Source organism: Odocoileus virginianus, unplaced genomic scaffold (assembly GCF_023699985.2).
Source record: "Odocoileus virginianus isolate 20LAN1187 ecotype Illinois unplaced genomic scaffold, Ovbor_1.2 Unplaced_Contig_16, whole genome shotgun sequence".
Taxonomy (NCBI): domain Eukaryota; kingdom Metazoa; phylum Chordata; class Mammalia; order Artiodactyla; family Cervidae; genus Odocoileus; species Odocoileus virginianus.
This window is the reverse complement of record NW_027224333.1, coordinates 1556591-1578506: the sequence shown is the minus strand read 5'-3', so window position 1 is coordinate 1578506 and position 21916 is coordinate 1556591. Positions and strand designations below refer to the sequence as shown.

The following is a 21916-nucleotide window of genomic DNA, read 5'->3' as shown; positions in this document are numbered from 1 at the left end:
GCCCCACGCCGAGGAAGGTGCCTCTACTTTTAGTCATTTCCGTTAAGCCGGAGCACTAAGCAAGTCATTTCAGACCTCGGAGGGCATAATATAGATTATCCCGGGCCCCACTTCCATTGATTCTTGGAAGGTCCATCACTGTCGTCCACGGAGCCCAGTCCCAGCGGGTAGCGCGTCCCGTGTCGGGGACGCGGAGTTCTCTCTGGACCCGAAGGCACCGGCTGTACGAGGCGAACAAGATGGGCAGGGCCAGCCGCCGAGGTGACCGAGCCGGCTGGGTAGGGTTGAGTGGCTGGGTGGAGCACGTGACACTCCCAGCCGGGCTCTCCGCGGGGGGTAGTTGGGGGTGGGGCCAGCCCTGGGAGCCTGAGGCTGAAATCGACATTTGCCTCTGGCAGGAAAATGAACTTGTCAGCCCCTCAACCCAATGGAGCAGGGGATTACGGTAGCATTTAAATTTTATATCCCACGAAGCTGAAAGCAGAAGGTAAGTTACTTATCCCTCAGAAAAACAGATGAGAGGAGGGCCCGAGAATACCATGCGGCCACTTTGTTGATTTTTAAAATCGAGTTGAAAATAATCGATTGCTGTGAGAGGCAAGGGCCAAATTACAGACTGACCTTATTAACAGAAATTCGGTTAATCCGGAGGGAATGGTGGTAAAAGAGTCCAGGGTTAAATATAGAAGGACATGAAAGCTGCCGGAATAAATAGCAAGTAACCCTGGCCTGCTCGTGAAACAATCTATTTCACATCTCTTTCAGGGGCGCCAGCGAAGGGAATGTTAAAATTGCCATTTAAACTCAAACGAAAAGAAACTAATCTATATGAAGCTGGAAATCAAATAAAAACAGTTCCTGCTTTTGCCCTTTCACATTTCGAAAACGTTTATGCAGTTTGGCAAGAAAGTTGATATTTTCACAGTTTAAGTTTGAAATATGCCATTTCAAATTTACGAAATGGTCACAGTTGGAATTTTCTAAGTCTTTCTAGGCAAGGCTGTTTCAGCTGTGAATGAGCAATATTGACATTGTACATATTTTCTGAAATAGTGAGATGATTCACTTCTGCAGAATGTGATAAAAATTAGAAAACGTGAAATAATGAGTTACTGTGAATTAACTTTCATGTCTGAGATTAAATTTTTTGCCATAAGATTTCCGAAAACAGACACAAGTACAACAACGTTCATGCAATAGCAGTTTATTTTAAATCATCAAATGTTCAAGTATAAATATGTGATAGCACAGTTTTCAAAACCACATTAATATTGGCATGCATTATTTGTTATGGAGTAATAAAAAGCATTATTTATAGTGAAATTAGTATTATATGCCACAACGAATATACTTCAGATTAATGCTTTTGATATACTATTTGAAACATGGACCCTCTGTGCAAAGTATGTATATGCACCCCATATTTTAACTGTCATTTTGATTTGCACAAAATAGATTTGTTTAGTTCTCCATTGCATTTGATGAAGACTGAAAAATAAAAGACTAAATCATTTCCTTTCATTACTAATCCCCTTACTGCTAACTCTTTTGAAATCCTATTACCTGCGTGGAGCCTGGAATCATTTGGGTCTTCCTTTGTGTGTGCTGTTTCCCACAGTTCGTGCAAGTCTAGGCCAGCTGCCCACATCAAACAAACCGCCCAGAACGGAGGCCAGAGCGGGGCTTCTCGGCCACTCCCTCCTCACTTCCAGGGTCTTCCCACCCTCCCCTCTTTGCCCCTAGGGCGTCACGTGGCGGTGTGGGCACCGCCTCCCGATGACGTCAGCGCGCTCGCAGCCGTCGCGCTGAAGAAAGGATGCTCTAGGATGCGGTGCAGGTGGGCGACCGGCCTGCGCCATGCGGCACTGCAGGTAAGAGACTCTGCAGGCGGAGCCCCTGCAGCCCGTCGGCGCCCCAGAAAACGAAAGTAGGGTCTCTGGCTGTTGGGGCTGCTGCAGGCATCAGGCGTCAGGGGGACGCGGGGGCAGGAGTGGGGGTGACTGTTGTAGGCTCACGCGTGACTTGGGTCTTGTCATGCTCATCCATCCCGGGAAAGTGGCCTGGGGCCAGACAGAAAGACCCCGGCCTCCTGCACAGGAGGGGAAAAAAAATCAGGAATGATCACAATACATGCATTGTAAGAGAGAGGGGGGCCTGTCCGAGAGAACTGTCAACTGTTTACCGACTGTCAGAGTGATTCTTAAATAATGACACATTTACTAATTCTTCTTACAGGGGGTTGTTTTGTTCTCAGTATTTAGCCTGATTTCTTTCAAAGCCAAAGCTGCTTTGCTTGAAATGGAACGGAAACTTACTGGTTAGCCATTGAAGAGCTAGATGTGCGGTCTAAATTGTTTTGCATTATTTTGCAAGGTTGTAGCATTTAAAGGGTATATGTCAGAAATGTTTGTTTCGTCCTGGTGTTTTAAATAGATTAAAAAACATTAGCATTATCCAATAAAATAAAGCTTCCAATAGGCGGGTAAGAGAACGCAAACCAGTTGTATCTTTTAAGAACAAAATGGTCTTTAGAAGGGGGTGGAGCTGAACACCAAACCCTATGATTTTTCAGTGTTCTTTTTAATTCCCTTGCTAAATAATTTGCTTGCTGGAAGAAGAAGCTTGATGATGCAGCGACAGATGAAGGGGGAATCAGGTGACTTCAGTTTTAACAGGACAGGGCCTGGTATTTTAATGAACACTTTTGAGATTTCCCACCTGTGTTTGCATTCCTTTCTCTCCTTCACATATGAGGCCAGGATATATGCAGTACCCTTAGGAAGAGAATGTGGTCGATCTTACCTGTAAAACGTGACCCCCTGGGAAGCCTTGGTATTGCTAAATTGTACTGGAGCTCACACCATGTATCCTTTGATCCATCCAGCAATTGTTGGAGACCAGTAAAGCAATGCTGTTTTAGTTGATAATTGAAGAAGGCATTTCTTTCAGCGATTGGACACCCTGATGTTTTGCTACAGTAATTTAGTAATTAATTTACTGCAGTTTTCTTCATTTGGCTCAGGTTGACTACAAGACTTTTACGATCCTCTTGTTCCCATGCTCCTTTCTCCTCCAGCCCAACACTAGACAGAGCAGGGCAGATGACAGATAGCAGAGACCTAGCTCCACCTCTGCCTTTGGGACTGTGCAACTTGGGACAAATCACTTTGTGCCTTTGGGCCTCAATTTTCTTGTCCTCAAAGTAACCAAGGAGTATTGGGGTTTCTCAGCCTTGACACTATTGACATTTTGTCGTTGTTTAGTTGCTCAGTCGTGTCCGACTCTTCGTGACTCCATGGACTGTAGCCCACCAGGCTCCTCTGTCCATGAGATTCTCCAGGCAAGAATACTGGAGTGGGTTGCCATTTCCTTCCTTCTCCAGGGGATCTTCCCAACCCAGGGATCGAACCCACGTCTCCTGCATTGGCAGGTGGATTCTTTACTGCTGAGCCACCAGGGAAGCCCCCTGTTGACATTTGGGGCTGGAGAAATCTGTTGTGGGGGTGTTCAGCTGCACCTCTGGCCTCTACCTACTAGATTCCCTAGTTGTGACAACCAAAAATGTCTTCAGACCCTGCCATTGTCCCATCGTGGGACTCCATTGCCCCTGCTTGAGAATTGTTGATTCAGATGACCTCTCAATGTTCTTCGGGCCCCAGTATTCTAGAATTCATTTTCCTGTGAGTTGTTTCATGCTGAGCCCTCGGTCGGAGATCTGATTCCCTTTCATGATGTTGTATATATTGGGAAACACAGTGTGAAGGCTTTTTTTCTGCTGTGGGGTTCCAGAAATAGCTTCTGTCAAAAAGGGGAGGCCTGTGTGTGTGCCAGTTGTAGCCGGGAAGCTGGCTTGGCAGAAGGGAGAGTGTCAGGGAGAGAGGGAAAAAACACAAGCACTAGATCATCATGTCTGGAATTGGAGTAGCCCAGAGTCATCATCCTTATCTGCAGAAGTGGGAATAGCAGGACCGGGTGGAGATGTCACAAGCAGAGAGGGAGATAATGGGGGTGCTGGCACCCGCTGTGGCGGGGAGATGCTGGCAGCATGTGTGGCTGGTCCAGGAGGCCAGCACCAGCTGTGCCCAGAGCCCCCGTCTGGACCCCGAAGGTGGTGGTGGTCACGGTCTTGCCCTTCAAGCTTCAGTGCACGACTGACCACTAAAGCTGTGGTTCTGACACTTGGCAGAGGTGGCTTTGCCGCCTCACTTCTGCTCCCAGAGCTGTTGCCGAATCCATAAAATAGGGCTACTGTTCGTGCTGGTCCTGCTGCTTTTGAATTTTCGGGGGTCAGATGGATGGTAAAGGGTCAGCACACTGGGAACTCCTGGAAGACGGGAAGCGAGGGTGGCAGTGACATTGCAGGATGAGGGTCATGTGCAGTGGGTTTGGGGAAGGAGGCTTGGAATGATTAGAAAAATCATCCTTGTCCCTCCGAGGGCCTGGCACTGCAGTGTGTCCCTCCTCCAATTCACTTGCTCTCAGCCTCTTTGTGGCCCCATAAAAATGGCTCTCCTGGGAAGAGGGTTGGTCTTTAGTGAGAAAGACCCAGTGTGCAGAGGTCAGGGCTCAGACAGCCTCCTTTGTCCACTTCCAGCCATTTTCTTTGCAGGTGGCACCCACAGCTGGCCAGGAACCTCGTCCCCAGAATGGCTTGGCACCCTGGGTGGGCTGTCGGGTGCTGTCTTTTCACGCAGGCAATACTGAGAAAGAAAATGAAAAAGGAGGAGGGTTCTCCACCAACTGAAACATAAGACATAGAATCACTGTGCTAGGCAGCTCTGGTGCTATGACCACTCGCTAGGTGCCTTATCAACAGCAGACATTTATTTCTCGTAGTTCCAGAGGCTGGAAGTCTGAGATCACGGTGCTAGCATGGTTGGGTTCTGGTGAGGGCTCTCTTCTGGACGCAGAGGGCCATCTTCTCCCTGTGTCCTCATATGGTGGGAAGAGAGAACGCTAGCTTTCTGGTCTGGTCTTGTCGTTGTTCAGTTGCTAAGTCATGTCCGACTCTTTGCGACCCCATGGACTGCAGCACACCAGGCTTCCCTGTCCTTTACCATCTCCCGGAGTTTGCTCAAACTCATGTCCATTGAGTCGGTGATGCCATCCAACCATCTCATCCTCTGTCATCCCCTTCTCCTCCTGCCCTCAATCTCTCCCAGCATCAGGGTCTTTTCCAGTGAGTTGGCTCTTTGCATCAGGTGGCCAAATAGTGAAGCTTCAACTTTAGCATCAGTCCTTCCCATGAACATTCAGGGTTGATTTCCTTTAGGATTAACTGGTTTGATCTCCTTGCAGTCCAAGGGACTCTCAAGAAAAGCATCAATTCTTCAGTGCTCAGCCTTCTGTATGGGTCAACTCTCAGATCCGCACATGAGGTCTCTTCTTATAAGGGCACTAGTCCCATCATGAGAGCTCCACCTTCATGACCTGATCACCTCCCAAAAGCCTCACCTCCTAATATCATCACATTGGGGTTTAGGATTTCAATATATAAATTCTGGAAAGATACTTTCAGTCTATGACAATAACCAAATGTAACTTGTGCCCTTGACTGGATCCTGGCCTGAACAAGCATCTATAATAGGTGTTGGGGATACCTGGGTTATTTTTATGTGACTGCCTAGTTAGTAGATGATATGAGGAAACTATTGTAAATTTGATTAGATGTGACAATCTTATAGTGCAGTAGGCACCCAGCTCAGTCACTCCTGATTCCTGATATAGAAACAGTGAGATGAGACATGGTGGTTTCCTGCTGTCCTGTGTTGGGGTAATTTGTTACATAGCAGATAACTGACACATGTGCATGTAGAAGAGTCTTATTTTTCAGTGGTGCATGCTGAAGTATTTAGGGGTGAAGTGTCATGAGAGCTATAAGGTACTATTAAAGTGTTTTTTTTTTAAACGCCTTGTAGCTTTCTTTTATGTACTTCTGAATAGAAGATAGATGAATTCTCAAACCTGCTTTTGCATTCAGTGCTGCAATATCACATGTCGTGTTGCCTCTGGAAAATTCCACCATACACTTCTGAGAGAATGAGAATGGAAGAAGGCAAATAATGTAAGATTAGTATAAAAATATTTTTGACAACACAGACCTCTTTAAATGTCTTTGGAATCTCAGTGTATCCCTAGACAAACTTTGAGAACCACAGTAATTTATTTTTTCTTTTGAACTTTTTATTTTGTTCTGAAGTATAGTTGATTGCTTCGGTCAATACTTTGGCCACCTGATGCGAAGAACTGACTCATTGGAAAAGACCCTGATGCTGGGAAAGATTGAAGGCAGGAGGAGAAGGGGATGACAGAGGATGAGATGGTTGGATGGCATCACTGACTCGATGGACATGAGTTTGAGCAAGCTCCGGGAGCTGGTGATGGACAGGGAAGCCTGGCGTGCTGCAGTCTATGGGGTTGCAAAGAGTTGGACATGACTGAGCAACTGAACTGACTGACTGATAGCCGATGACCGATGTTGTGATAGTTTCAGGTGGAAAGTGAAGGAAGGGACTCAACCATACATATACATGTATCCATTCTCCCCCAAACTCCCAATCCAGGCTGCCACATAACATTGAGCAGAGTTCCATGTGCTGTATAGTAGGTCCTTGTTGGTTATCCATTTTAAATACAGCAGTGTGTACATGTCCATCTCAAACTCCCTAACTATCCCTCCCCCCATCCTTCCCTCTGGTAACCATAAGGCTATTACAGAGTATTGAGCAGAGTTTCCTGTGCTATATAGTAGGTCCTTGGTTATCATTTTAAATATAGCAGTGTGTACATGTCCATCCCAAACTCCCTAACTATCCCTTCCCCCTCCAGCAACCATAAGTTCATTCTCTAAGTCTGTGAGTCTCTGTTTTGTAAGTTCATCTGTATCATTTCTTTTTAGATTCCACATAAAATGCACCTATGGTAAAAGTAGTTTACTTTTAAATGTTTCAGTTGAATGGAGAGACAGTGCGAAGAGGCCAATATGGTCAAATAGGAACACTGATTGAGTCTGATTGGTGTTTTTCATTGGACTCTTCTCCATAATGTGCTGTGTATTTGAAAATGTGCCCAATAAAAAGTTAAAAAGAAGCTAGAAAAGAAACACAGACTCTTGGGTTTGTGGGGGATTCTGATTGAGGAGATCTGGGAGTGAAGCCCAGAGGGAACATTTTTAACCTGAGCTCTAGGTGCCCTTGACTGCAGGGACCTGAGGTCCCAGCTGAGACCTGCTGGCTTGGAAGTTACCAGCTCACCCAGAAGGCTTTCTGAACCAGACCTAGGAGGGCGAGTTAGCAACGAGGAGGGGATGTGTATGAGCACTCTGCAAACTCTGGCAAGTGGGCGGTGGGAAAGGCCTTATTATCAAACCCTTGCTTGACTGTTATTTGCAAGGGATGACCGGAAGTGAGTTTTCCTTTCTAAGAGCAGGGGTGATTTTCTTTCCAGAACATAGTAGTTTTTGAATGACTTGTTTTCTATTGAAATAGTAATACATGCTGGTTGTGTGAACTTCCCATGGGCTCAAGGTTATGAAAATGAAATGAAGTCTCTTTCTCATTCCCAGTACCTCATCCCCCTTCCAAAGGCAACCGCTAATAACTGTCTTATATATTGTTTCTGAAAATGTCTGTGCAAGGACACCCATGTGTAGAATGTGTATAGCACTTTCCTTTCTCTTTTTTTCTTCATTGGGATGTAATTTGCAAGGAGGGAAATGCATGGATCTTAAGTTCAGTTGATTTTGACAAATCAGGATTCCCGGTACTCCCAGAGGGCTCCATCTTGTCCTCTTTTAGCCAAATCTTCCGGCAACCACCATACTGATTTCTGTCAGCACGGTTTACTTTTGCCTGTTCTTGAACTTCATATACCTCAAGTCTTGTGATCTTTATACTTTTACATCTGGCTTCTGTCATTGGCATGATGGTGAGATTCATCCATGTTGTTTCATGTAGCAGTGATTCATTCATTCCATTTTATTGTGAAAGTACTTTTAGAGAGAGAATGGAGGCAGTTGGTATACTTTGCTTCTCTTCATTGTTTGGAGGCTGTTTACATCATCTTGCTTACAGTTGAGTTCCAGAGTGTGGACGGTATGGAAGTTTACTTAACCAGTCTCATTTTGATGAGTATGTGGATTCCTCAAGCTTTTGTAATCTGTGCTCATGGTATTATGCTCATGTAAAAATGCCAAAGAGGAGAAGACCTCTCTAGGATTAGTTAAATGCACAGAGTATAGATGTTGGGACTTATCTTCAAGATCAAAGCAACCCTTATATTTTACATGTGACTAAGAGATGTCCAGGAAAGTCAGGTGACTTGCCCAAGGTCACATGACTGATAGTAACTCAGTTGGGGAACCCTCCAGGTCCCCAGATGCCTCTAACAGAGTGTTTTCTTTGGCCATGCCGTGTAGCATGTGGGATCTTAGTTTCCTGACCAGGGACTGAACCTGAGTCCCTTGCAGTGGGAGCGTGGAGTCCTAACCACTAGACTTCTGGGGAAGTCCCCAGAATGTTCTTTTCTGCACTATGAGCTCTGTGAGTGCAGGAACTATGTGTGTTTTGCTCACCAATGTAACCCTAGCACATAACTCGTGGCAGAGTAAGTACTCATTAAGTATAAATTAGATGAAAAATTAAGGGAACTATTAGTCCCCTGAGAAAAGACCACTGCTATCCCTGAGAACTGCAGGGACATTCATATGAGACTTGAACCTTCAAGTTCTTTTGTTCATTCACTCCCTCATTTACTTCTTTATCCTGCCAATGTTTGTTGGGTCCCTGCTGTGTGTCTAGGACAGGGCTCCTCACCCTGGACTCTATGGGCTTTGGGGCTGGAGGACTCTCTGTGGGGGACCATCCTGTGCCCTGGAGGATGTTGAACAGCGTCTTCTGCCCTCCCCCACTTGATGGGGGTTGCAACCATGGCCCCAACCCCCACTTGTGACAGCTGAATTCGAGACATTGCCAAATGTTCCGGGGTGGGTGAAATTGCCTCTAGACTGGTTGAGACTGATGCGTCTAGGCACTGGGGTTTACTGTGGAACCAAATGGACAAGGTTCATGCCTGCATGGGAGTGACCTTCAAGCAGAGGAAAGAGAAGGTAACTGGATTTGATAGGTTGTGCGATCGTGTGATACAGTGAGAGGCAGAGGGTGGGCAGCAGTGGATTCAGAATCCTGGTTAGATGGGGTGGTTACCCAGGCCCCTCTGAGGGCTCGCATGTGACCAGGGACTGAGGGGGAGCCACGTGAACACTGAGGAGATGGAGAGCTCAGGGCTGAGGGAACAGGTGTGAGGTGGGCATGTCCAGAGAAGAGCCAGCCAGAGAAGTGTGCTGGGGCAAGTGCTCGGAGGGCTAGCCAGGGCGGCGCATGCAGGGACTTAGCGGGAGTGGAACCAAGCCTGGGTGACTCAGTGTGGCGACAAGCCACGGAGTGCTTTTGGGTGGGAGAGGAACACATCAGGACTTGTGTTCAAAGGCCTGGCTCTGGCTGCTCTAAGAACAGTCAGAGGTGGGTGAAAGAGGAAGCCAGGTGGCCAGTGAGGAGGCTGGGTGGCCACGTGAGCTGTAGCTTAGAGGACTGTGCATGCGTGCACGCATGCTCAGTCGTGCCTGACTCTTTGTGACCCCATGGACTGGAACCCCCAGGCTCCTCCATCCATGGGATTCTCCAGGCAAGAATACTGGAGTGGGTTGCCGTTTCCTTCTCCAGGGGGTCTTCCCTGATCAGGGATCAACCCCGGGTCTCCTGCATTGCAGGCAGGTTCTTTGCTGCGCCATCTGGGAAGCCCTTGGAGGGCCGTGCCCCTGACTAATTGAGCAGCCGTGTCATGCTCGGCAGCAGGCAGGCCTTGGCTATCACAGGAGCGCGTGGGTCGGGTCACACTGTAACCCCGTAACTATGGTGCCTCGAGGTGGAGGCCACCTGCACAGCCTCTCAGGACAGTGTCACCAGGGTTGGGTGGCAGTGCACAGGGACCGCAGAGACAACAGCTCTTGCATTCCACATGTGACATCAGCAAGACTCACCTTTCGGCTGCCTGTTGTGGATGAAGTTGCCCAAGCTTTCTCGAGGGCCCTTGAGCCCGTCACCTGCCCTGCGCCTGTGAAGTGGCTCTTCTCTGCCTGAACTGCTGTCCCCCATCCCCCATGCTGGCCAGCCTGGGTCACCCATCAGCAAGCACTCTTGTGCGGGTCCTTGTGTGGCCCTGAGAGCTGGGAGGTGGCCATTAGTCAAACTGATGGAAGTTGGAGACCAGAGCCTTCCCCGTTGGTGGTGACTGTTCCTGCTCCTGGGGTCCTTCGACCCCCTGAGGATGCTGTCAGGCTGCTCCCGCCAGCGGCAGCACTGATGCTGGGATGGCTATGGGGTTTGGCTAGAGGGAGCCTCACCGAGATGCCATGTTCCGTTTGTCCCCTCGGGAAGTCTGCTCCTCGCCCTGGTGGCCGCGGACCTGCTGACTCATTTCTTGTGGCGGCTGTTGCTTCCCTTATGCTTGCCAAGCACTTTTTAACCACATCCCGGCAGATGAATGGAGGTTAGCTCCTTCTGGGATCTTAGCCTCCCTTCTGGGTTGTGATATAGCTCAGGGTGAAATTTTCTTTTTCTGTCCACTGAAACCCTTGGAGGCACTGATCAGGTTAGGAGGAGAGGGGCCACCTCAATGATTACAGACATGCTCTTTTCCTCTTAACTCAGTCTGGCCTCCCACCAGCACCCTATTTGCCCAAAACATAGGAATCGACTGACGTTTTGGCCCTCCCCGGGGTCAACCCCACTGGGATACGCTTAGGTCACCCTGTGGCCGTGATCCTGCTGTGGCCTTGCTCTGAGGACACAGGGGAGGACAACTCAAGGTTGTGCTGGAGGACTCCCTGCATTTAACCTTCACGGAGGTGCAGGTTGTGTCTAAGATATTGTTTTCATCCACGAGGGGGCGTAGCCTACATAAGCAGAAAGATTGTTGTGGTGGAAGATGGTTTGCAGAGCTCTTGGGAGAGGGAACCGTACTACGCAGGATTTCTCACCAGCATTGTCTTCAGCTGCTGTTATGGGCTGAAACCGTGTGTCTTAAAGTGCATCTTAATTCCTAACACCTGTTACCTCAGAATCTGACCTTATTTGGAGATTTTGTTCTTGTTGTTCAGTTGCTAAGTCGTGTCTGATTCTTTGAGACCCCATGGACTGCAGCACGCCAGGCCTCCCTGTCCATCACCATCTCCCAGAGTTTGCTCAAACTCATGTTCATTGAGTTGGTGATGCTATCTATCCATCTCATCCTCTGTTGTCCCCTTCTCCTCCTGCCCTCAATCTTTCCCAATATCTGGGTCTTTCCCAGTGAGTGAGTTCTTTGCATCAGGCAGCCAAAATATTGATAGTCTTTAAAAATTTTTTTTAAATAATTTTTATTTGTTAACTTTTGGTTGTGCTGGGTCTTCATGGCTACTTGGGCTTTTCTCTAGTTGTGGAGAATGGGGGCTGCTCTCTAGGTGTGCCTTCTCTTGAGGTGGAACAAAGGCTCTAGTCTGTGCAGGCTTCAGTAGTTGCAGCTCCCGGGCTCTAGAGCACAGGCTCAGTAGTTGTGGCACATGGGCTTAGTTGCTCTGCAGCATGTGGGATCTTCCTGGACCAGGGATCGAACCTGTGTCTCCTGCATTGGCAGGTGTACTCTTTACCAGTGAGTCACCAGAGAAAGACCGAGATAGGGTCTAGGTAATCAAATTAGAATGAGGTCATGAGGGTGGCCTCAGTCCAGCCTGACTGGGGTCTTTATAAGAGGAACTTTCTGCACAGACAGGTGCAGAGAGGAGAGGATGCAAGGTGTACCAGGAGAAGATGGCCGTCAACACTCTAAGCAGAGAGGCTGGGGCTGGATCCAGCCCCCAGGAAACCAGTCCTGCTGTCACCTTGATCTCAAGCTTCTGGCCTCCAGAACTGAGAGACAAGTTTCAACCATTTGAGCTGCCCAGTCTGTGGGGCTCGTCAGGGTAGCCCTGATGAACCAGTCCAGCAGTGTTTCCCAGGGCATGCGTGCCTTTGTCCACCCGGTGGAATGGAGGAGAGCCTGGCAGGCCTTTGCTTTGGTGCTTTCTGCACAGTTTAGGAGAAGCTTGACAAACAGGACCTTCTCTGTGGGAACAGGTAGCTCTTGCTTCCTGAGAGGAACGAGACTTCTTCGGTCCTCCCATGACCCAAGAGGAAGGGCCCTTGGGGTCCTGGTGGGAATCTGGCTCCCCACTCACTGTCTGGAGGACTTGGGCCAGGGACCTCACCCCCTCCTCTGCCTCAGTTTGCCAATCTGTCAAATGGGCCTGAGGCCGATGGTGTTTAATTCAGAGAGTGTCAGGGGCCCTGGTGACTGATATGTGTGAAGTGCTTAGACCAGGAGCTCTACTGGATTGTTGTCAATTATCACGAGGATGATAAATTAATTGAGGACTTCCCAGGTGACGCTAGAGGTAAAGAATGTGCCTGTCAGTGTAGGAGATGAAAGAGACATGGGTTTGATCCTGGGGTCTGGAAGATCCCTGGGGGAGGAAAAGGCACATTTGTCCAGTATTCTTGCCTGAAGAATTCTATGGATAGAGGATCCCGGTGGACTACAGTTCATGGGGTCGCAGAGAGCTGTACACGACTGAGTGACTGAGCACACGAGGATGAGGTCCTGGGGACGTTCTCCATCCTTGATCCTGGGCACCGGAAACGCCAAGACCTCAGGGCCCTCTCCCTGCCCTCTGGAGTGGGGGTGTGAGAACACTGAGTCCATTGTGTCACCCGGAAGAGGCCGATTGCAGTTGGCCTTATTCCCTTCCCACACGCAGGCTGTGTTCTGAAAGGGGACAAAGAGCCCTGGGGCCACAGGAACTGTGCCATGGCAGAGGGGTCTGCTGGGCGGGGGCCGAGGGCGAAGCAGGAGCTGGAGGCGGAGGTCACCCTGCTTGACTCTGCCAGTGCCAGGCAACAGCTTGAAATTGACAAAGGTTGATACTTGTGTTTCTGTCTGGGCGTCCTGTGGCTTTGAGGTTTTTTTCTCCTGGGCCACCAGGGGGCTCCTGTGACTGTTGGTGCCTCTCTGTGTAATCCCCTCTCCCTGCCCAGGGAAAGGACTGGGGCGTCACTCTGGGGCTGGAGGATTGGCTAGAAGGGCGGACAAAGCATGGCCCCTCACTGTCCTAAAGGTGTCTACATTTTATTTTATTTTTTTGGTGTCTACATTTTAGAAGCGAGACTCCATTGTCTCAAATGGATTTGAAGTTGGTAGGCTTTCAGGTCAGATGGAGAGGGGAGGGAAAAAGCTTTGGTTGGGGAAGTGACCAAAACATTGCTTTACAGAAAAAGGACGAGGACTCTGCCTCCTGCGTTCATACCTGAGTGCAGTCTTCATCCACACCGAATCCATCAGGAGTGACTCTGCCACCAGTGGGGGCATGCTGGGAGGGACAGCATGTCTTGAAGCAGGAAGAGCAGTCTGGCTTGTTGGTCGGCTACAGGAACTGCCAGCTTGCAGTCCATTCCCTCCCCCCTCTGCTGTAACAGGTCCAAAGTCCGCTCCTTTGGGCCCCTGCGATTCTGGGTCACAGCCTGTGGTCGGGTGTTAGCCAGAATGCTGGCCAGCTGCTCAGAGGAGGAAATGTGTCTTTATATTTGTCAACCCAGTTTTTTTCCGGGGTTTAAAGCAATAAGGGAAAAATCGAGATGAACTGAGCAGTTAAGGAAACCCCTGGAGCCTAGTAGGGGAAAGCAAGCCATGCCTTCCAAACTCACATTGTGCCAAAGTATAGAAAAGGCATGCAGTTAAAAGAAGTGTCTCTCAACCTCTCTCGCTTTCATCTAGTGACTTGAGTATGGTTTACATATTCTTTTTATCCTGTGTATATGCACAGATAAGCAATTTTTCTTGTATTTTTGAGTTTGCCTCTGCAGTGATGTCCAAAGCATTTATCTCACTGCTTGATAGAGTTTTTCTATCTTTTGACGGATGTAATTTTTTTGTTTTTTTTTGAAAAAATGTTTATTGAAATATAGTTGATTTGCAGTGTTGTGTTAGTTTCAGGTATATAGCAAAGTGATTGTTTTATACTTTTTTTTACATTTTTTTCCATTATAGGTTATTACAAGATATTGCATAGAGTTCCTTGTGGTAGAGTAGATCCTTGTTATTGATCTATTTTGTATACAGTAGTGTGTGTATTTTACTCCCAAACTCCCAATTTTAATCCCAAACTCCCTCCCAAACCTTTTCCCCTTTTGTAACCATAAGTTTGTGTTCTGTGTCTGTGGGTCTATTTCTTTTTTTATAATTAAATTTATTTATTTTAAATTGAAGGATAATTGCTTTACAGTATTGTGTTGGTTTCTGCCAGACATCAACATGAATCAGCCATATGTCCCCTCCCTCTTGAACCTCCCTCCCACCCCATCCCATCCCCCTCTAGGTTGTCACAGAGCCCTGGTTTGAGTTCCCTGAGTCATATAGCAAATCTGTGGGTACATTTCTGTTTTGTAAATGTGTTAAAGTGGATCATTTTTAAAGATTCCACATATAAGTGATATTATATGATATTTGTCTTTCTCTAACTTTCTTCACTTAGTGTGATCATCTCTAGGTCTAGATGGATGTAGTTTTTTTTTAATTTATTTTTAATTGGAGGAGAATTGCCTTACAGTGTTGTGTAGGTTTCTGCCGCATATCAACATGATTCAGACACAAGTATACATATGTCTCCTCCCTCTTGACCCTCCCTCCCACCCCCCACCCTATCCCACCCCTCTAGGTTGTTACCGAGCCCCCGTTTCAGCCCCCTGGGTCATACAGAAAATTCCCCCTGGCTATATATTTTACATATAGTATCTGTTTCCATGCTTCTCTGTCAGTTCGTCCCACCCTCTCCTTCCCCCACTGTGTCCACAAGTCTGTTCTCTATGTCTGCATCTCCATTGCTGCCCTGCAGATAGGTTCATCAGTACCATTTTTCTAGATTCCATATATATGCATTAATATATGATATTTGTTTTTCTCTTTTCTGACTTACTTCACTCTGTATAACAGGCTCTAGGTTCATCCACCTCACTAGAACTGACTCAAATTCATTCCTTTTTATGGCTGAGTAATGCTCGGTTGCTCAGTCATGTCCAATTCTTTGCAACCTCATGGACTGTAGCCCACCAGGGTCCTTCGTCCATGGAATTTTCCAGGCAAGAATACTGGAGCGGGTTGCCATTTCCTTCTCCAGGGGATCTTCTGAACCCAGGGATCAAACCTGGGTCTCCTGCATTGTAGGTGGATTCTTTACCCTCACAGGGAAGTAAGTGTCTGCTGCTACTGCTAAGTCACTTCAGTCGTGTCTGACTCTGTGCAACCCCATCCCTGGGATTCTCCAGGCAAGAACACTGGAGTGGGTTGCCATTTCCTTCTCCAGTGCATAAAAGTGAAAAGTGAAAGTGAAGTCACTCAGTCATGTCTGACTCTTCACGACCCCATGGACTGCAGCCTACCAGGCTCCTCTGTCCATGGGATTTTCCAGGCAAGAGTACTGGAGTGGGGTGCCATTGCCTTCTCCTGCATGGTAGGTGGATTCTTTACCCCCACAGGGAAGTAAGTGTCTAAAAGGCTCCTTTGATCCACTTTTGGATTAAGGCAAAGAATTTCTCCACTTCAGTGCTGTTGGCATTTGGGCCTGTCCCATGCATTGTAGGATATTGAGCAGCATTTTACACTAGATGCCAGCAGCATACCTCGTCAAATGTGCCGAAAGGTGCCCAGTGTCCTCTGGGGACAGGAGCCATTGGTCTGTCCATCTCTGGTCTGCTGCCCAGCCTCATCCCTTCCCGCAACCCCAAACCTGCCCTAAGGGAGGTGGCTCCCAGGTTAGCTACTCCCGTCGAAGGAGGCACCTGGTTTTCCCCATCATCTGCACGTGGCTTTGTATGGGTCCCTTGCTCACCTCCCAGTCAGTGGCTGTGCGTGGTGGTTGGAGACTGTCGTTGGCCAGCCTGGGTCATGTGCCCACATGGCAGGGCATGGGGGAAGCTTTGGTACCAAATGGGTGGAGGGACAATTTTAGGGGGTGAGAACGGCCCACTCTTGCATCCCTGTGTGGAGCTAAATGCTCAGCTGGGCTGTCATCCACTCAATAACAAGCTCATCTGGCAAATGCCAGGTGCCATCCTTTCCTGACCCATCCCCAGGCCACCCTTGGAGGGTGCTCAGCCCTTTTTCAAGTGAGCAACCTGGACTCCGCTGGGCCGAAGGTGGGCCCACATTGGCCTGCAGGGCCCCGGGGTCCTAACCCCCTAACCCCCCTTCAGTTTCTTCCCCTCTGGGTCACCTTCCACAGGACTGTCACAGAGCTGTTTCGGAGCGTCCTGTTCTTCTCCAGACACTTCTGCGCTTCGAAAGAAAGTGAGCAGGACCTCCCTGACAGTCCTGTGGTTAAGATTTTACCTTCCAGTGCAGGGAGTATGGGTTCCATCCCTGGTGGGGAGCTAAGATACCAGATGCCTCAAAGCTAAAAAAAAAAACCCTGAACATAACAGGGAAACAATGTTGTAACAAACTCAGTAAAGACTTTAAAAATGATCCACATCAAAAAACATCTAAAAAAAAATAACCCCCAGAACATTATACAGAAATAACACTGTAACAAATTCAAGACAGACTTAAAGATTATCTGCATTGAAAAACAACAACAACAACAACAACAAAGCTTGCTTTAAAAAAGAAAGTGAGCATTTTTTAGACAGCCCCAGAGTACCTCCCATCGAACAGGAGCTTCCCTTCCCACCATAGTCTCTTTCGACCCAAACCTCCCTGACCATGAAGAGTGGGGAAGGGCTTGTGCTCCAAGGAAAAATGACACTACCATCACCAGAAGAAGGAATAGATGCCCTGAGCAAAAGCCACAGATGAGAATCACGCCTAAGGATCTGCATTTATTGATGGGCGGGTCACATTTTCAGACACTTCCTCAAATTGCAAAGTATAGCAAACACTCCCCAAAGTGTGTAACACCTAAGTGCATGGCTTAATGGATTGTACAAGAAGCATCCATGCCTTCACCCCATTTGTAATGTATATAATTCCTTGTAGATGGGATCACTGGAGGAGGAAATGGCAACTCACTCCAGCATTCTTGCCAGGAAAATCCCACGGACAGGGAAATCTGGCAGGCTACAGTTTGTGGGGTCTCAACAAATTGGACCCAACTGAGCGACTGAGCACTCACAGATGAGATCACAGTGCAGATTCTAATGGGTCCCAACTCTGATCAGCAGGCTTGTGAGAGCTGCCCATTGCAAGTACATTTAGGGAAGCACTGGGGTCAGAGGGTGGCTATTGAGTCAATGGGCATGAGTTTGAGCAAACTCTGGGAGTTGGTGATGGACAGGGAAGCCTGGCATGCTGCAGTCCATGGGGTCGCAGAGAGTCGGACATGACTGAGCGACTGAACAACAGAAGCCGAGAAGCCACTGAAGGTGACAGAGGAGTGACCACAGGTCGCAGTGGAAATTGCTCTTGAGTTGGCTCAGGGCACAGAGCCGAAGCTGTGGGCTGTGGAGACAGGAGTTCCCGTGACCTCAGGCAGGACTTAGGGCTTAAAGGAAGCTGAGGGAAGGATGGCAGGGAAGGCAGGGAAGGGTGCTGGTTGCAGCAGATGGAGAAAGGAGGAGGCAGGCCCCGCCCAGCAGACTCATCTGCTGGTGGCAGCAGGGCTGCTCACAGAGCACCCTCTGGTGGCCTAATGTTGCAATGACACCCTCTCTGAGCCCAGGGGCGCTCAGGCTGGTGGCCTTCAAAGGAGTGGCCGGCAGGCATCAGCCCCGAGGTTAGTACCTGGTGTAATCCACGCAGGTTGCAAGAAAAGTGACTTTGTAAAGGCTGCTTGTGGTTGGTTGGTGTAGCCTCTGGAAAATCTGTAGGACTTGCAGTGTTCTTGCAATTTTTTTTTTTTAGTTGCCATCCAAGCTCTGGCTCTGAACTCAGTGTTCTTCCCTTTCCACTGTGTCCTGTGAATATGGGTGACCTCTAGCCCTGATGACCTTGACCACTTTGTCAGAGAGGTGCTATGACCTTACTTTTATTAACATGCCAGGTGCATCTACCGTCTTGAAGCATTAGTACAGGTAATTAGTTGGAGAAACTTTTCTGATTGTAGGATGTCATAGAAATGTGTGTGTGTGTGTGAAGAAACCTTTTGTTTCCCAGAAGCTTTCAGGTTGAAATGTTGGTAGTGAGGTCCTGTGGTTGCATTTCTGGGGTCTCATCCTTCCTTTCCAGAATCCTGTGTGAGATGGCTGCTCTTCTTTATCTTTGTGCATCCCCAGTGGATTTTGATGCTTCTTTTGCTGCTTCTGTTGGTAGGTGAGGCTTTCAGGCCTGCCAGTGACTCTGACAGCTTGGATAGGGGTCGGGCCGGTAGCAGATGCCCCATGAGTACTTGTGTGAAGCAGGGCCAGCAGCCACCAGCTTACTGCCTGTTTCTGTAAGTCACATGTCGGGGCACCGGGGCACACACCCTCTTTCTGCTCTGTCTGGGCTGCTTTGAGCTTCAGTGAGCAAAGGGCCGACTGGAGCAGTTGTGACCGAGATTGTATGGCCCCCTGAGCTGGCAAGAGTCCCCATCTGGCTCTTTGTAGGAAACATTTGCCAACCACTGAAGAATAGTTATATTACTGTGAGGGGACAGGAAGGAGAAAGGGGGTGAAGCTGGACTGCTAGAAGGGCTTATGAATCCAGGCAGAGAATTTGGTAGCAGTTTCTACCATGCCCACACTGCCAAAGGAACCTGCTGGAACTCCCCCTCAAGTGACCAGCCTTCCTTGTTGACTGGAGACTTTTAATCTGAGTTACGACTTTGCATTCCACCTGCTCAAGTCATCTGGGGATTAGCTAGTAGAGCTGATAGGCAAATAAGTTGTCATGGCCTGACTTGGGACAGAAAGTGGCATGAATGTTGTCAGGGTCTCATGGCACCCAGCCCTGCTGGGCAGAGAGAGGAGGGGATGGGTGGAAGGGCTTTATGTAACTTCTTGGAGGGGGTGTGCATGGAAAATGATGGCGGCACCATGTGTAATTGATGGAGGCACCATGTGTAATGGTTCCAACTGGGAAATCAGCCCAATGTCCATCCACAGGAGAATAGATAAACTCATTGGGGTTTGTTTCCAGCATCGAATATCATAGAACAGAAAGAGGCAAAGTACGTCATCCCATGGACCAAATCCAGCTCATCCGTTGAGCCAAGAATGAGCTCAGAATGGTTTTTACATTTTTAATGATCAAAGGAAACTGAAAGAAGAATAATTTTTTGTGACAGGTGAAGATTATATGAAATTCAAACTTCAGTGTCCGTGAATCAAGTTTTATTGACACACAGTCCCAGTCATTCATTTGTGTATTGTCTCTGGCTGCTTCTACGTGACAGAGGCAGAGTTGAGTAGTCCTTGTCAGGAGCCACGTGGCCCACAAACCTCCAAACCTTTGCTATCTGGCCCTTGATGGAGAAAATTTGCTGTTGAAGAGCACAGAGAATGAACAAATGATGATTAGATGAACTCAACAACATGGATAGATCTTATAACATAAAACAAAAGCTGGAAACAAAAGAATCCATTTATGTAAAGTTCAAAAACAGGCCAAATTAATCTGTGGTATGAGGATAGTGAATACCTTTAGGGGTGAAGGAGGGCCTGGAAGGGGCCACGAGGGAGCTTCTGGAGGCTGGTCATATCCTCTTCTTGATCTGGCATCCGCCAGTTACGTGGGGGATTTCAGTTTGTGAAAATTTGTGGAGGTGTATACTTAGGATTTTTGCCTTTTTATAAACAGATGTTTATTTCAATTAAAAAAACTTCACTAAGAAAAGTGGTTGCAGTATGGCAGCTCCTCAAAGAGTTAAGCATAGAGTTTCCATATCACCCAGTAATTCTACTCCTAGCTGTCTACCCAAGAGAACTGAAAATACATGTCTGCACAAACACTTGAATGATCATAGCAGCATTAGTCACAATAGCCCCCAAGTGCAAACAGCCCAAATGTCCATCAGTTGATGAATGGATAAACACAATGTGGTCTGGCCACACAATGGAATATTACTCAGCCATAAAAAGGAGCGACGCATTCATGGTCCAACATGGATGAACCTTGAAAACATTATGATAAGAAGCCCAGCACAAAAGACACATATGACATGACTCTGTTTCTACGAAGTGTCCAGATGAGTGCTTACCAAGGGCTGGGCCAAGAGAGTGACTACTCTGGGCATGAGCTTACTTTTAGAGAAGTTCTGAAGTTAGATAGTAATGATGGTTGTACCACCTGGCGAATGTATTAAATTCCACTGTAAAAGGGTGAATATTATGGTATGTGAATTATATCTAAAAATGTGTAGAAAAAGAACAATCACTATCACCCCCTGTGCATCTCTGCAAGCCAGAGGGAAAAGGTTCCAAGACGGCAGCCACCTTGCCTGCTCTTCTGTGCTCCTCTTCCAAACACAGGTGACACAAAGGTTGACCAGGGGAAGGTCTGACTTTTCCACAGGGTAATCCAGACCTGCCCCCAGGCCAGCTGAGTAGCGCAGAGCAGTTTCCAGAATGTAGCTAAAATGAGGACTTTAGATTTGCTGCTTCTGTTTACTAAAAGTTCAGTTCTCTGAAAACCAGGGCATATCAGAAGATTGTAAATAACTTGCTTCCTGGACTTTCCTGGTGATTATGCCCAGCCCCACACCCCACTTTCCAGATCACTCTTTCCATCTGGTCTGATTGGAGAGAAATTAGATTGCGGCAGCTACTGGTATGCGTGCATTTCCATCGAAGAGGGAAACATGGACTCTTGGCTTCTTGCAGGTTATAATATCCCCCTACTTACCCGGGGCTCACTTTTTCTGTGTGTTTAGTAATCTCTTGTGCATTACACTTCTGGATTCCCATTTGTAAGTGTGAAGGGCAATAATGCTCACATATATCACTATAAGTTTTGAGGATGTGAGATTATCACTCAGATGATCTCATTTTAACTTTGCCAACAGGAAGAGTCCGTTTTTTTAAAAGATGCTTTTCTGCTCTGTAATAACTGATATAAACAGTTGGTGGTGAAGATAGCTCTGAAATTTCTGGAAAGTCCCCTAGGCTTAACCAATATCTGTACAGAGACAAAAAGTTTTGAGGAATTCAAAAATATTTGCTTGTCCCCACGCATGTGAAAGGGGCTAGTAGTAAGTTTCAGGCTCTGTGTCATGCGCGTACGCTCTGGAGTGGAAAGCACCTGAGAAACAGTTCAGCCCAGGACTCTGGTTTTTGAGAGGAGGGCAGTGAGAGTCAGCGGAGATCAGTGAAGGTCACACAGCCAGATGGGATTAATGCAGATTTCTCGGTTAGCAAAAATAGATGTCTTTCATTTGAAAGAAAATAGTCTCTGATAAATGTAAAGACTTTGAAGAGTTTTCAGGAAAAGATATTTAAAATGCCAGGCATGGGTTCATGTTTTAATGGCCTCATGCGTTCTTGGTAAACAGAAATCACCAAGGGTCCCCCAGAAGTTCAGTTTGACTTTGCTTAATCTCCTTGAGCAGAAATGAGATCCATCAGGTTGCTTCTGTCAGCTGCAGACATCAAAGGACAGATTAGATAAACCGTGGGAACAAGGGAATGTGCAGGGTGGTAAGGAAACGTGTTTTCATGAAACACTTCAGGTTTTTCATTTGACAGACAGTTGTGAAGCCCCAGCAATCCTGATTCAGGAGTAAAGTGCTTCACAAGTGTCTGCTCTTTAAGTGTGCTAACAAAATTCGGAGATAGATGCTGTTAGACCGCCCCTACCACTGCCCCCTCCCCCAAGTTCAGAGATGGGTAGACTGAGGCATAGTAAGGTTAAGCAACTAGCCTAAGGTCACAGAGCTACTCAG

At 47.6% G+C, this 21916-nt stretch overlaps 1 protein-coding gene across 2 annotated transcripts in view; it reads left to right on the top strand.

The window, feature by feature from the left end:
• Positions 1–343: 343 nt before the first annotated feature.
• The window catches only part of CLCN4 (chloride voltage-gated channel 4), a 73294-nt gene continuing 51721 nt past the window's right edge, over positions 344–21916 (top strand). Inside the window, exons 1-2 of one of the 2 annotated variants that reach the window (XM_020901293.2) lie at positions 344–487; positions 1744–1871. The gene's annotated coding sequence lies outside the window, so the exon portion shown is untranslated. Of the gene's footprint in view, positions 488–1618; positions 1872–21916 lie in introns of both variants that reach the window. The other variant, XM_020901294.2, reaches the window with a different exon arrangement.